This window comes from Cuculus canorus, chromosome 5 (genome assembly GCF_017976375.1).
Source record: "Cuculus canorus isolate bCucCan1 chromosome 5, bCucCan1.pri, whole genome shotgun sequence".
NCBI classification, from domain to species: domain Eukaryota; kingdom Metazoa; phylum Chordata; class Aves; order Cuculiformes; family Cuculidae; genus Cuculus; species Cuculus canorus.
In genome coordinates this window covers 37,536,666-37,549,878 of record NC_071405.1, presented here as the reverse complement: position 1 = coordinate 37,549,878, position 13,213 = coordinate 37,536,666, and positions in this window count along the sequence as shown.

Genomic DNA, 13,213 nt, shown 5'->3' with positions numbered 1-13,213 from the left:
TTATTAAATAATTATTCTAATATAATTTCCTGCCTTACCTCTAAACTTCTGGATTTGCCGACAGTAGACAAAAAGATAAATAATCTCAAAACAAACCTATAACCTTTCTACACCTACAAACTAAAAAAGTGAGAAAGTAGGCAAGCTCAAACCAAGACTTTTCAGTCTTGAGTAGGGAAGCAGATGAAAACACACAATGTTTCAGTGAAAAGCAGCATACAAACAAGAAAATAAACAAAAAAACCCACCAAACAAATGAAAAATACATTTCATTGGTTCTTTTGTAGCAGATAAGGAAAATAAAAAATCAGGCAGCCATTCGGTAACCTCATAAATAATAACTTTAGTCTTAGTTTATAATCTATTACTTGATGCAAAATTATCCAAAAAAAATTAACAATTGTTAAATTTATGAGCTAAACCAGAATGAGAACAGGAGAAAGGAGATTTCTGTTATGTGTGCAGTTGCCCTATGTGTCCAGCCATGGTCGGCAGAGAGTGTTATTTGAAAGAAGGACCTCTACTGAATTTTTTTTAATTACATGCATGAGTATTTTAAGATGGACTTGAAAACCTTCTGATACTATGAAAGATGAGGCTTACATTGTGATGTATCTAGCTATCATAGATTAAGGAAACACAAGCAATGAAGGAGGCCCTTCAAAGCTGAAAGAAAAATCTTTTTGTCACAGAGATAAATAAAAAAGTATAGCAAGGAGAGAATCAGGACAATGATGAGGTTTGAGAAAAAACTACAGAAATATTTCTGACATGTTAAATAGAAGCTACTTGTAGGAAAATATTCTGCATTTTACTGACATCAAACGTCAATAAAGATAACAGTCCCCTCAGCCCTTCATTGGAGCTCATATCTAGGACTATCTGAACCATCAAGTTGAATCCCATGCAGTTGCAGGCAACCACACAAAGGATGCTTGCTTTGAAAAAATCCACAAAATGATCAAAGCCACTCACTAAAACATGCCATATAGGTCAGACAACATTTTTCAAATTCCACGACAAATAGAGCATCTGTTGTAGAATTAACTAAATTAACCAAAACAATCAACTATAATGGACCACAGGAAGAAGGAAGCAATCAATACCCTGTGCTCCTGCAAAAGCAAATTATTTATTAAATGAAATCTCGCTTCCTACCAGTCTTTGTTAGGATTTCTACTCCTTTCACTTTTAAAATTTAAAACTATATGTAAATAAATAAGTTACATGCCATATCAATACCATCTACACTTTTGGTATTTTGTCAAGAACTTCTGGGAGCAGGCATCGCCAATCTCAGCAATGGATCCAATTGCTCTCGGAGCTCCTGCATGTTCTTTTGCATATTAATGCCATAATTTGTTAGCTATTACTAATTAGCATCTGTAATGAAAAATGCTAAACATAAATATGCTGCTTCTCCAGATGATAACATTTCAACAACTAGAGAAATTAAGCAGTATACAAAACTCACAAATCTTCCTCCCAACTCTATGAAATATTAGGCTATCAGGAAAGCTTTTCCCACACCAATGAAAAATTTACTAAATTGATTCCTTTCTTACAAGATTGTAAGCATTGAAGACATTACCTAGAAGTTTCCATTTCTCTTTTGTTGAAGTATTCAAAAAGAAGTACTTCTATTTGTCAATTATTTTTCAAATAAATATAAGGAATGAAGATCACAAGATTTTGCACACCTCCTGGACCAAATCTATCACAGGAAAAAAAAGTTTCGGAAGTCTTACAACTTATGCGAAAATGTAACCTGACTGGTTTTAAAATAAAAATAGCCATGTGCCACAAAAAAATTTTAGAATGATAAAATTTCTTTCTAATTTTCATAAAATCAGAGAGTCATAGAATCACTAGTTTGGAAAACACCTTTGAGATCATCAAGACCAACCATACCTGTCCACAACTAAATCATATCCTTAAGCATTTCATCTACCCATCTTTTAAATACCTCCAGGGATTGTGATTCAATCACCTCCCTGGGGAGCCAATGCCAGTGCCTGATAACCATTTTGTGAAGAAATTTTTCCTAATGTCCAATCTGAACCTCCCCTGGTGCAGTTTGAGGCCATTCCCTCTTGTCATATCACTTGTCACTTGGGAGAACAGACCAATACATACCTCTCTACAACCTCCTTTCAGGTAGCTGTATACAGTGATAAGGTCTCCCCTCAGCCTCCTCTTCTCAAGGCTAAATGACCCCAGCTCCCTCAGCTGCTCTTCATAAGACCTGTTCTCCAGCCCCTTTGCCAGCTTCATCGCTCTTCTCTGGACACTCTCCAGGACCTCAATGTCTTTCTTGTAGTGAGGGTCTCAGAACTGAACACAGTATTCGAGGTGTGGTCTCACCAGTGCTGAGTACAGGGGCAGAATCACTTCCCTGACCTGCTGGCCACACTGTTTTTGATACAAGCCAAGATACCATTGGCCTTCTTGGCCACCTGGGCACACTGCTGGCTCATGTTCAGTCAGCTGTCAACCAACACCCCCAGGTCCTTCTCCTCCAGGCAGCTTTCTAGACACCCTTCCCCCAGTCTGTAGCTCTGCGCGGGGTTTTTGTGTCCCAAGTGCAGGACTCTGCACTTGACCTTGTTAAACCTCATGCCATTGGCCTCAGCCCAGCGGTCCAGCCTATTCAGATCCCTTTGTAGAGCCTCCCTACCCTCAAGGAGGTCAACACTTCCTCCCAGCTTAGTGTCATCTGCAAACTTACTAAGGATACATTCAACGCCTTCATCCAGGTCATTGATAAAGACATTGAACAGAACTGGACACAGCACTGAGCCCTGAGGAACACCACCTGTAAATGGTCTCAGTCTCCCCTGCCTCAGTACTACTAAACAATGTATAAAGCATATACCTTACTTGGAACTATATTCAATAATCATAAGAAACCACTGGTTTTCAAATCACCTGAGTGTCTTTTCATATCAAAAGGGATCACAAACATTTTCACCATCAATGTCAATAAATAACTGACTTCTTTTTCTAAAGAAAAATAAGATATTTTTACTATCAAAAGTTATCATCCTGTTATAAACTGTGTATTTATGACATTTGCCAATTAAATATGTTTAAATTGAGGGGAGAAAAGCACAATGATTTCAGTAAACTGCTGATTTCATTAACACTTCCCTATACAGCTAGCGGATTCTTACTCTCTCTCAGGCTCAGAGATGAAGCACATGATTAGTCCTGTTTTTAGAAGTGATTTCTTAGTTTTATAGCTGTTTGTTACCCCCCTGACTGCATAACTGCAGTGCATTTTTGAATGCACTGAAAAGGATGGGGGTGCATAACCCCGTTCTGAGGTCAAGATAGGCTGTTTTTTTATTAGCAGGGTTATTGAAAGTTTAGTTGTGTTTTCAGTGCACTTAGACCACCATTTATTTTACAGGTTTTCTCTACACATGTTCAGGAATCATTCAAAGTATTTACCACAAAGAAAAGCTTTTCAATTCCTAGGCCAATAGGGAGCAAAGATCCACTCTTTCAAACCTTAGTTGAAATTTTAGTTGATAGAACAAACAAGATATGCAGGCATGTATATTAAATGTCACACTATGTTAGTACCATTTTATAAGAGTATTAATTCATGAAATATATAATTCAGGTATTTTTCTTTTCACTTCAGTATTAATTATCACTACACCTGACCAGTGCCAGGCACTGCTTCAACAATCTTTTTTATGAGTTAAGAAGTTAAAAGCATTTGGTATATGGCAACTTAATGGACATAAAACCAAGAATCATACCCAGTAAAAAAGCTGAAGTGTTAATGATCAAATTGTGTGTATATAGATATAAAAAAAGAATAAAATTCACAAATCATATCATAAAGAATATTCAAGTGTCTTCAATAAGAAAAAGCTTAATCTAATGAAAGTTGTATGTCCTTGGATTATGACTTATCATTCAAAACCCACAAGCAACTAACAGGCCACATGTTTTTTTGAAGGCTTAGAAGATACATTACACCATCAGATACACAAACACAATTTTCCCATTTATGCTTGCAGTTTGTCAGAAAATATGAAACAATATATATTAAAAACATTTAGAATTCCATCTAGATCTTGTCAGAATTTTATCTTTCATATTACTGAAGACAAGGAATCTGGTTTTACCTCACTAGACTTTACTATAATTACGTGAACTTATATTATTCTCCAATGCAAACAAGACTAACGCTACTACTATTACTTGCATGACAATTATTCATGACAAGACCAAATTTCAAGGAACCCTCCCGCATAAAGCTAAGATGATCCTTTCTAAAATATGGTGATATGGATGAGAACACTTCAAATCCAACGTGACAGAAATTATAGAGAACCTACAAATAATGACAATCTCTTGGGCTTGAGAGATCATGTTTTCTCAGACATTCCAAGAAAGGTAATTTATACTTTATAATATTCCAAGAAAAAACCTGAGACAAAAAGTACAGAGCCTCAGTATGCATTAAAATACAAAATCATAGAATTCTAAAATCCTACATTTTATGGGTTTGTTCTATATCTCTGTCTACATTTAGCACAATAAAACCATGGTTTAAATTGGCGTGTTAGCACACTAACATTTTTAAATGTTAATAAAAACAAGATTGTCAAAGGAGATTTTACACAACACAGAAGTATGCTTGTCCAGCATTCAAGGTTGTTCCAGAATGTACCTGGCACAGCAGGTTGAAATTACACTAATACAAGATTCAATACCACAAATCTTAGAATCTGTAATTTCAGCAAAATTCTCATTCATCTACCGACCAATAAACATTTGGAATTTGTTTTAAAGGAAGAAAAATTATTACCAGTATTCAGATAAGCAATACTCCGTGTTGTGGCTTGAGCTAAATTAGAGTCAGTTTTCTAACTCTAACTATGTCTTGTCTAAGTAACTTTATTTTCTGAAAGTTAACTCTGTATCATTTTATACAGTGTTCCCTCTAGAAGTGATAACACGGTATTGGTATGTAAAAAGGCCATTGCTTATGTTTATTCCCATAGTAACCAAGGCCATCCTCAAGCTGGCGAAAAAAAAGCTACACCTGCAGAGAGTGGCAGACAGGTGACCCCAAATTAACCAACAGAGTATTCCATCCCATATACATCATACTTGGTATAAAATTGAGAGATGACAAGGGTCTCTCTCTCTCTTCTGTGGCAGCCAACATCCAGTGAGGACCTCATCTGCCTGTTTGCCTCTAAACCTGGGTCCAAGCATTCCTGAATCTAGTTCCCAAGCCCAGCTCTCTCCTAGCATAGGACACTTTCACCTTTGTCTGCTCTACAGCAAGTGTGGTGACATAGAGTCATCGAGGGGTAGGGGCGCAATTTCAAATATCTGTATATATTTTATTACTTTCTTATTTTCATGATTATTATTATTATTACTATTATTTCATAGGAAAATATACTTTTAATTTGTAACCTCCAAGTTTTTGCCCTCTCATTTTCCTTTCCCCTTTGCCTGGGGGTGGGAGGGAGGGAATTGGGAGCCAGCCGCTTGGGTTTAGCTGCCGACATTGGCCAGGCTGGAGAGGGCCAGATTTACGCTGGACATAGGGAAGAATTTCTTCACCATGAGAGTGGTGAGGCACTGGCACAGGTTGTCCAGGGAAGCTGTAGATGCCCATCCCTGGAGGCATTCAAGGCCAGGTTGGATAGGACCCAGGGCAGCCTGATCTAGTGGGATGTGTCCCTGTCCATAGCAGGGGAGGTTGGAACTGGATGATTTATAAGGTCCCTTCCAACCCAAACTATTCTATGATTCTATGATTCTATAAACTGTGAGATTCCAATGTGCAGAATGCAATATTTGTAGAAATACAAACAGTGAAAAAGTGTCAAATTATTTGGAAGTGATTGATATTTCCTGATTTTATACATAACTGGGTACTTTACTGCAAAAAGTATGCACAGGAATCAACAGAGAGGCCTGTTCTTTAAAAGACAGAAAGATTTCATAAGAAATGGCAGTCGAAAAAACTTTGCACTCCATATCACTCCCTCCTTAACTATGTTATTCAAGTAAGTATATCGGCAAAGCTGCCATGAGCAGATGCTAACGCTGTAATTAATTCACAGGACTCTTTTGTTTTACTATAGGGAAAGAATGTGAAATAGTTGGGTGAACTAAATTGAGCATCAAGTACATTCAGTTTGCTGATGGCAAATTGATTTTTGCACAGCAGGCTATCAGTACAATTTCAGACAAGCATTTCATTTAGATACAGCATACATAACTCCTTGTAACTTTGAACTACCTTCAACACAATGTTAGGATCAAAGAATCACATCTTTAAGACTATTCTTAAAATAAAAATGGGCCCTTGACACCATGTTCTTCAGACTGAGTAAACTAAAAATCTAACTCAAGAAGCTTGCTAGTGCAGCATTTAAGTTTACAAACATAACTGGCGTGAATTGTTGCATGGCAATTTCTATATGAATTTTCTAGCGTTCTCTTTAAAGTATTTTAAACACCTGATGTCAGTTCTAGATGAAAACCCACACAATGCCTGATTCTTTTTTTTCCAAATGGTTTGTCACAGCAGCGCTGCACTGATGATTAGGCAAAGAGGACAACTGGCTTAGCAGTACAACAGAACACAGAGAAATTGTCTCCCTGGTGTCTGACAGGCAGGTAGGTCATTCGTCTGCACCTTTCATTAAGTTTGTAATGAGGACAGAAACAGTAATAGAGAAATAACAGAAAAAAAAAAAAAACCCAAACAGAAATCTGAGCAATGCTACTCACATAGTCCAAACCTTATAAATTTTCTTCAATTCATCCCACTGGAACTTCTTCTCCAACCTATACAACCACCTGATTCAAAGCAGGAGGCTGGAAGGAATCTGGGCAGAATAAACAAGAAGGGGGATTGAACCGGTGAGTGCAGAAAACAATGTTGTCTACAATTGATATTACAAGTATAGGTTCAAACGTTAATTATTTGATTAGATTCTAATTTGAGTTCAATAGAGACTTAAGTTATTCCAAACTGACAAAACTTCAAAGTAATAAACAGTTCATACTGAATTCCAGTTTAAGATGGAAAAAAAATGTTCAAGGCAATACTTCCTCTAGGTTCAATTCAGTTAGCCATACTTATATTAAAACATGTGGAAAAAATTGGTTGCTATTTTTCTTCTAGCATTTCAGATAGGGTTACTGGGCCTCTACCTCATGAGAACTTTTAGTTGAAAGCACAGCCTCTAAATGCTTGCTGCCAGAAACAATGCTGAACTCTGTACAGCAACAGGAACTACCAATTTATCTTCCTCGTCTATTCACTCCTATTGACGTTACTAGCCCTCTCTCCTTTTGCCCTACCATTCCCATGAAGTCTTACCTCACTTGTGCCAAAATTTGTTTCTTTATTTCCATCAAGCACCTCCTTTTTCCTCCTGCATTCTCACTCTGCTTTTCCTTCATCTTATCTAGTACTCCGTTGTGCCTTTACAGGCTCCAGACTGTCTTTTCAGTGATGCTTTTTCCCCAGCATCTTCCTTAGCTATTTCTGAACCATTTTTCATTCTTTTCCATTCTCTTTCACTATCTTGATATTCTCCCTTTGTCTCTAGCAGAAAAAGGCCTGAATCGCTCTAAAAGCATCCAAATTCCAAACCCAGTGGGAGATATCAAAGGTATTGGCCATTTTTATTTTGCCAGTCTGAACCTGAACTTGTGAAGATTTAGTAGAAACCAGTCTCCCACCCAAACTAGTGACAGGTATTAGATACACTTAAAATGTTAGCTGATAAATATAATCACCAGTCTGTAATGGCAGAGTTAGATTTGGCTGCGAAATAAATATTTGAAACAGTTGTGTCAGTAAAACATAAGTATTTAGTTCAAGTGGCCTGAATTAGGACAGCGTCTGATTACAACTGAATTTTTGTAATTGCAGGAATTTTTAATTTTTCTACATTGACATTAAAAAGAAATAATTGCAATAATTGCCAAATAAGAGTTTTAGATGGCTTGTTCTGTTCATTTAAACCAAGCAATCATTCTATTACTTCATTGTTTTTTAAAAAATGCAAATTTGATGCACAAAATATGTCAATAAATTTATTATTTTTTCCATGTGAAGACATTCAGTGAAATATCTAATGGTATGTGAAAATTCAAAGAATAGGTGTAACTAATAAATCACAACAAGGCTTTCTTCAGTTCTATTACACTCACTTAAGATGGTGAAACAAAACACTTTGTTTTTATTTGCCTCCTCCTTGTTGCTTTCTGTACAGTGCTGCTTTCCCTGTGAGATTTAAAATGATGAGTAACTGGAAATTAAGAAGAGAATTAGTCCATTATTCTGTAGCAATGACACAATGATTAATTATATTAGTCTGCTGCCCTTTCTGCTTTAAAACCCACCCTGCAGTCACAAAATGGGTTTTGTTCAATATTCCAGAAGGGATATGAGAATTAAATGTATACAATTTAACAAATTCCTGCAGGAAAACCGTACTCATCTAAAGCAGAAGATGGATGGATACTCTAATATACAATAATATGCAGATGGCATACACCTTACTGAGCAATGCACAGATAAGGAAGCTTCCCAAATGAATCAGAATAAAAGACTGTAAAGGAACATGGGTGGAAATAGAGCAGGAAAGTCTGAACTTGTGTGTCCTTCTGGAAAGTACTCAAAAACTTTTTACTGCAATTTTATCTGTACCTAATAATTATACTTTATTTTACCTACTTCCGTTTAGACAACCTATTTTAAACAGTCCTAGCATTTTCTAAGCCTTACTGAATGTGAAATAAGTGAATGGCTCCTGGGGTCTAGGAGAGGCAGAGGGAGGTTTAAAATCACTACCATACCAATACAAATCTCCACACCTTCCGCGTCTCTGGTAATAAGTATTTTAGGAAGAGTATCTTACTTTAGAGGAACAGTGTTTCTGCCATATTTTCTATACCAGAAAACACCGAAATGCAATCCTACCTTTTCACTGTATGCCTTTTGCATGACATTATTCCATAAATCAAAATCTTTGCTTTTAATCAGCTGGCACTTTCTTTCTCCCCAGAATTATGAATAATATCAGAATACTGGAAAATGAAATATATCTCTTAGCCGTAAAATAGCTATGGTAACAGAAGCAAGACTACAGCTCATCTTTGTGCCTTAGCCCTGACAGAGACACTGTTTTCCATTTCTAGAATATAAAAATAAACTGACTGTAAAGCATTACTTATATATGTAAACAAATAATATAAAACAAAACAAAGCTTCTATATAAAGAATGCAAGGGCTTTATAGGATCAGGCTCTACATAATAATGAAGCAGAATTGATCAAAAAATTTCACTATTTGTACTGCAAGATACTCAGGACATAGCTACATTATTGGGAAAGAGGAAAAAAGCAGTAAAGTTGAGGATATATTTATGGCGCCGTTTTGTAACTTGGCATTTCATATCACTAATATTCTGTAATTCAGTAAAATAACTTTTAGATGATCTTCACTGTAATCTCTAGCTAAACTGCATTATTATAGGCAAACAGAGGAAGTCAGCAATACACATTACCTAAGAATATTTTTAATATCAAAATTAAAGCCTGTACTTTATTGCAAATTCAGTTCGTAATGAAAACAGACATTGGATCATAGAATCATAGAATAGTTTGAGTTGGAAGGGACCTTAAAGATCATTTAGTTCCAACCCCCCTGCCATGGGCAGGGACACATGCCACCAGACCAGGCTGCCCCAGGACCCATCCAACCTGGCCTTGAATACCTCCAGGGATGGGGCAGCCACAACTTCCCTGGGCAATCTGTGCCAGGACCTCATCACTCTCATGATGAAGAGACTCCTCTTTATGCCTAGCCTAAATATGCCCCTCTCCAGTTTGTAGCCATTGCCCCTACTTCTATCACTACAGGCCTTCGTTAACAGCCCTCCCCAGCTTTCTTGTAGCCCCTTCAGGTACTGGAAGGACGCTCTAAGGTCTTCTTGGAGCCTTCTCTTCTCTAAGCTGAACAAGCCCAACTCTCTCAGCCTGTCCTCGTATGGGAGGTGCTCCAGCCCTCTGATTATCCTTGCTTACACCACGAAGGAAGAAGCAAAGGCCAAGGTTCCGCGCAGCCTCTCCCTGCGTGCACTTATACTCTGCTGCCCGTGCAGCTCCACACACGCCTGCAGTAGGTGAGCAAGTGCAAAGGCAATGCAAAGAAGGTCTGACCTGGACAAGAAAGACTAAAACACTCTCTTGTTTGAATTATTTAAGCTATTATGCAGTTAATTTGGGGGGTGGGGAGGGAATAAAAATCCAAACTCTCCTAGCACTTTTTAACCCCAGGCATTCCCTGGGCACACGCAGTCCTCAAATTCAGACCCTAAGCTGCTCCCTGAAATTGCTACAGGAAGGGTGGTGGCTGGATTTCAGTCCACCATGGCCCTCCACCTCATGCCATGGCTTGTGGTGCTTTTAACTCAATTGTGGGATTGTTGTTTTTTTTAATTTAACTTGTCCCTAACTCTGTTATTGCAGGTTTCTTTAACCCTATGGAGTCGCTGCTTGCTTCTCCCCAACACTGAATTTCAAAGCAATCCCCTGAAAGCTTCCACGCAGAGGTTTGCTACTGCCTGGCTGCACTTCATCACCCCAGTCTTACCTGCCCCTTGGATGTGCTATAAACAGACACACTCGCCTGCTCTGATCCACCAGTGTATTCCATTTATCATTGTCGTTTTGGATTGTTCTTATTAGTCCTGGGCTATATCCTGCAGGTGAATCCAGGCCCAGCATTGTGTCTTCATAAATTCTGGTCTGTTCATAGAAGCCTGTGGGAGGTAACGAGTTGGAGTTATTGCCTGGCCCACCTGTAACAAAGAGCTTTATGTCAGATTAACTCAGATCTGGGTATGTTTAACTTAGAGAAAAAACAAATATTATTTAAAACTGGTATTTCTGATATATCTTAAGAATATTACACGTCATTGTACTTCAACAAATTATACATTTCCCCAAGTTTACTCATTGTTGGAAAGACGGTAAAGCCAGTGGGTGTACAATGTCATAGCAATGCCTATGCCTACAGTCAGCTCCCAGGTCAAGAGAGGGCACTTTTGGGGACTGCAGTATTAAAAGCTATGTTCAAGCAGTACTGATATACATTCTTTTCTGAATTTTCCAATATATTTTTATGTCAAAACAATATCATTTTACATATATAAACGTCTGAAGTAGTTGACTGAAATTTATTTGATTTTCCAGTGGAAAAAAATAAGCAAAATGGTTCTATTTTTAGAAATGCTTTTATTCTGCTCATTATACATTATAAAATATGAAATAAAAACATTCCTCACAAATATTGTTATCACCACATTAACTCTGCCTTTGAAACCAGTATTATTCAAATAGATAGGCCATGTTGCCAGAATTTATAATTAGATCTCAGATATCCACCCATTTAGTAACTGAGGTTGTAAGGATTAAGGTATTAGATTAATCAGTTACTCCAGGTAAATTATTGTGCATTTCTTGTATGACAGTGTAGTTGTCAGTATTTTTTCTTGAAGAAAGGTTATTAATTTCCTAGACATAAAGACATGAGTATGTATTTGTCAGCTCTGGCATAACCTGAAAGCAAGTGAAATTGGTCATTGTCACAATTTAGGGACAAACTGTGGTTCTCCCTGCTTTGGGTACAGTTTCATGGTACTGCCACTAAAGTTCAAGCACTTGTGCTGTCGTTTTCTTAGGGGTGTTGAATTTTTCCTTGCATGGACTGAGCCTCAGGATAATGTCCCCAGTTATAATCTTGCTTTAACTTGGGTACAGCACCTCCAGGTCTGTTCTTGCTGATGCTACTAACTATGACCAAGAGTACCAATGCTAAGAGGGTTTTCTCGAAGGCTTATTTAATAAAAAACAGAGCCTTAGAGACAAAAATAAATTAAAATTAATATAAGTAAATTCCTCAATATTTGCTATCCCTAAGAGCCTGGGAAAAGTCATATTTCTTAAGCCATCTCTCTCTCTTGATCTTTCAAGCATTCTTTCCAGATGACTTCAGTTTCAGACTGAGGAAAAAAAATACATCACTGCAAGTGAAGCCCAAGGTGACAGTTTGTGACTTGGGTACATCTAAGAAAGGCCACTTCTAGCAGAATAATTCATAAGTAACATACCAGCTACAGAAGAAAAATTGCTTGTTTGACCACTGTAGCTTATAAATCAAGAACAACTCTAACTCCTTTAAGAAACCAACATTGCAAACTGTTATTCTGATTAAAAGTTGCCAAATAAGTGCATTATTTCTCCCATGTTTGCCCACATAAAGGAGAGCAGGCCAAGAGCCACCTCACACAGCCACCCAGCAGTCACCTGGGGTAAGGGTAAGAGGACTTCATATAAGGTGGGTGATGCAAAAGTATGCAATCTAACCTAATGCAGGGCTGTTTTCACTGGGGTTTCCCCCATTGTCCGTGGCCAGATGTCTGACTGGCTAACTGCCTTTTGGGTCAATTAGAGCAGGATTGCTCCTCTGAAGTAACTGCACACATACAATGTGCACACTCTTGCTAAAACTAGAAGTAATCCCTCTGCTCAGATCTGAGTGGTTTTAATATAACCTTTTCCAGGCCTTCTGGTGGTTGCTCCCAGCCTGCCTGTGCTGTAGTTTACCTTCATTTTTTCTGGATTGGGCTGACCTGACTTGCACACTGGCTCATACAGATCCATCATTTGTTTATCTCTTCAGTAGCCTGTACAGAGGAGACACGCTGAATTGTCTCTGTGTTTCTTCCACTGAAAGGTTCAAGTTGAAATTGTCTGCGTACCTTGTCAGGAAACTTAAGATCAATAAAAGTAAGTAGCCCTGAAGGGCATCAGTTAAGCATTCAATATTGCGACAATACAACAACAATAGTGAGGCTAAAAGACAAAACACATCAAAGCCTCACACAGAAAATGGTACTTTGTCATGCTGCATTACATTTTTTAGTTCAAAAAGTTAAGTACAAGTAAGAGCTACATAGGAAGGAAGGAACCACTGTGAAAGCTGCTGTGTTCTTCTCAGTCAGTACAAAACACTGACCTCCATGCCGTAATATTAAGCCAAAGTTCTTGAAAGAAGTCATTGTTTCAAAAGCCAGACATTTTCTTCCAAGGGTGAGAGATGCATGTTAAGGACCAGACTGAAACCCCTGAGGTCACATTACTTTTG